Here is a 3,848-nt window from a genome sequence, read left to right on the forward strand (position 1 = left end):
ATGGTTTACTTTGGGATATCACAATATATCTTATTTTACTTAATGCATCTACATACTTGGTAAAGGGTGGAAGGCTCGGCCTTTTGCCTGGTGTTTTATTCCACTCTTGCCACCCTAGTTTCCGTCATACCGGTGTTATGTTCCCGGATTTTTGCGTTCCTTACACGGTTGGGTGATTTATGGGACCCCCTTGACAGTTCGCTTTGAATAAGACTTTTCCAGCAAGGCCCAACATTGGTTTTACCATTCGCCACCACCTACCACATTTTCCCTTGGGTTTTCGCGAGCCCAAGGGTCATCTTTATTTTAGCCCCCCCGAACCAGTGCTCCTCTGGGTGCTGGCCCGAACCGGGCAGACTTCGGGGCCACCATGGGGCACCTCGAGGCTTGGTTTTACTCGTAGGCTGACCTATCCGGATGTGCCCTGAGACCGAGATATGTGCAGCTCCTATCAGGATTTGTCGGCACAATCGGGCGGCTTTGCTGGACTTGTTTTATTGCTGTCGAAATGTCTTGTAGTCCGGGATTCCGAGATTGATCGGGTCTTCCCGGTAGAAGGAATATCCTTCGTTGACCGTGAGAGCTTATCATGGGCTAAGTTGGGACACCCCTGCAGGGTATTATCTTTCGAAAGCCGTGCCCGCGGTTATGAGGCAGATGGGAATTTGTTAATGTCCTGTTGTAGAAAACCCAAAGTTGATCTAAATTAAAATACACCAACCGCGTGTGTTACCGTTATGGTCTCTTCTCGGCAGGAGTCCGGGAAGTGAACACAGTGTTGGAGTTATGCATGACGTAAGTAGTTCAGGATCACTTCTTGATCACTACTAGTATCTCGACCGTGCTTTGCTCCTCTTCTCGCTCTCTTTTACGATGTTAGCCACCATATATGCTAGCCGCTTGCTGCAGCTCCACCTCACTTCCCCCATCCTACCTTAAGCTTAAATGGTCTTGATCTTGCGGGTGTGAGATTGCTGAGTCCCCGTGACTCACAGATATTATCACAACAGTTTCAGGTGCCACCGATTCCAGTGCAGATGATGCCACCGAGCTCACGTGGGAGTTCGACGAGGAACGTGGCCGTTACTATGTGTCCTTCCCAGATGATCAGTAGTGGAGTCCAGTCGGGTTGATTCGGGGATCCTGTTAGCATGTGGGGTTTTCTTCTATTAATTTGGTTCCGTAGTCGGACCTTTGTGTGAAACATGTATGATGGATGTTATTTATGTACTTGTGTGAAGTGGCGATTGTAAGCCGACTATGTATCTTTCCCCTTATTTATTACATGGGATTGTGTGAAGATTACCTCACTTGCGACATTGCTTTCGATGCGCTTATGCCTCTAAGTCGTGCTCCGACACGTAGGAGATATAGTCGCATCGAGGGCGTTACAAGTTGGTAATCAGAGCCTTCCCCAACTTAGGATCCCCCTCTGATTGATCGTTTTTAGTGGCCGAGTTGTGTCTAGAAAAAATGTTTTGAGTCATTTAGGAATTATATATCGGAGAGTTTAGGAATTATTTTGACTTCCCAGTCCCTTCGACCTTCTGGTGAGGTATCCTGACGTAGAGTTTTGACTCTCCTCTTCTCAAATTTCACTAAAAAAATTTTAGGATCACGCGGGTATCTTAGAATCGTTCTGATGGTTTTATGATGACAACATTGTCTTGGTTGCCTCCCGTCAGCAGGGTTTTTTTTAATGGAGGTGTCCCGGGGAGTTGAGCTCCGAGGTGTTGTCGCCATAATCTTATCGTTGCAGTTCTGGAATACCTGAGTTCAGTACGCCGACATCGAAAATCTCTTTTGTACAGTTGTTGGTGAGATAACCCTGATAGCTCAGTACTGTGGCGAGTGCGGGAGTATCGCCATGACTTGTATAACGGATGTTTTTTTCGAAGGTTGAGGGAGATGATTTCTGAGGATTTCTTGGTTATGTGTTGAAGGATGGATACAACTGGATCTAGGTATTGTTAGTTTGGGTGATATATATTTGTGTCCCCTGTATCCCCAACACCTGATTGCATAACCAGAAAGTTTCGGGAGTTTATAAGTGGGAATTCATGTAGCTCTAGTATTTCTTCCGCAGATAGTTGGTTCGTGATTGGGTAATCCTTACCAAGTATTTGTTCATATCCGTACCTTGTTGATTTTATTCCATACCTTTTTCTAAGTGTCTTTTCAACCTATGGAAGTGTGACCATTTACTTTGAAATTCATTCGTTCATTCTCGTTCGAATGTTTATTGTGAAGACTATATGTTGCAATTTCGATCCTTTGATTCAGCTTGAATATATCTTTGCCAAGATGCTAATGGATGTCACCCTCTCTTCAGGATGGCTCCACCAACTCGTCTGAATCCGGAACGCAATGATGGAGATCAGGCTAACCCTCCGCCACCACCTCCACCTCCGGAGGCATGGCAAGCCTTGATGACTGCCACAAATGCCAACACTCAGATTCTGATTCAGCTCTTGCAAGATCGTAACCAAGGGCAAGGGAATCAAGGAAATCAAGGCCAAGGCAACAATCAGCAGCACTTCGCTACCCTCAATCAGTTCCTTGCTAATCAGCCAAAGACATTCAGCTACTTTGTCGAGGCCACAGACGCAGATGATTGGCTCGTGGATATTTGCAAGCATTTCGAGTGCAGCAATGTCAAACCTAAGGACTTTGTCAAGTTTGCCTCTTTTCAACTCAAAGATCAAGCTGCTGAATGGTTCCAACAATACAAAGATTCCAGAGGAGGTCGCGTGATTACCTGGGATGATTTCCGCCGTGACTTCAAAGCTCACCACATTCCAGACAGTGTTGTTGAGAGTAAGCGTGAGGAGTTCCGCAATCTCAAGCAAGGCAACTTGTCTGTGTATCAATACAACACTCAGTTCCAGAAACTCTCTTGCTTTGCCAAGCAGGACATCCCTGATGAGAAGAGTATGATCTACCAGTTCAGGCATGGTCTCAGAGAAGATTTGCAACTAGCTCTTGTGCTTTTTGAGCCAGCAAATTATGATGAATTCTACAACATGGCACTTAAACAAGAAGCTGCTCAACTCAAATGTGAGGCTTCTAAGAAGAGAGTCAGAGACGCAGTCCAGTCTTCTTCTTCTTCACTTGTGGCAGCTAAGCAGCAAAAGTTTTGGCTGCCTCCTCCTCCTCCGTTCCGCCAGCCTTATCAGCAGAAGAGCAAAGGTGGCAGTGGTTCTTCCCACCCTCCCAACCCTGGCTATCATAACAAGTCTCAGGATCAAGCTCCAAGGTCAAGTGCTCCTTACCATCGTCCGCTCTCTGAGGTGACTTGCGACAAATGTCAGGAGAAGGGTCACTATGCAAACAAGTGCTTCAATCAAAGGCGCCTTCCGCCTCCTCCTCCTGTGAGATCTTCCAGCAATGCAGTGGTCAAGCATAATTCCAAGCATGCCAAGGTGAACATGATGAATGCAGCTCAAGCGGAGGAATCTTCTGATGTGATCATGGGTAATCTTTCTGTTAATGATATTCCCGCAAAAGTATTATTTGATACTGGTGCATCGCATTGTTTCATGTCAAGACCGTTCTTTACCAAGCATGATTTCACTTCGGAACATTTGGGTAAACCTCTAGCAATTGTTTCTCCGGGCAAGCACATGAGCTCTAGTTTGTTTGTCCCGGATGTTTCTCTCAAGATGGGCGATTATAAATTTATGTCTTCTCCGGTGGTTCTTGGCGATTCCGATATCGATCTTATCCTTGGGATGCATTGGCTCTATAAGCACCAGGCTCAAATTGATTGTGCTGCCAAGGAAATTCAATTGACTCACTCTTCTGACGATGTGATCATCTATGCCTCTCGTGATGATACCATTCGGTTA

The sequence above is a fragment of the Triticum dicoccoides genome, chromosome 5B, assembly GCF_002162155.2.
Source record: "Triticum dicoccoides isolate Atlit2015 ecotype Zavitan chromosome 5B, WEW_v2.0, whole genome shotgun sequence".
NCBI lineage: Eukaryota > Viridiplantae > Streptophyta > Magnoliopsida > Poales > Poaceae > Triticum > Triticum dicoccoides.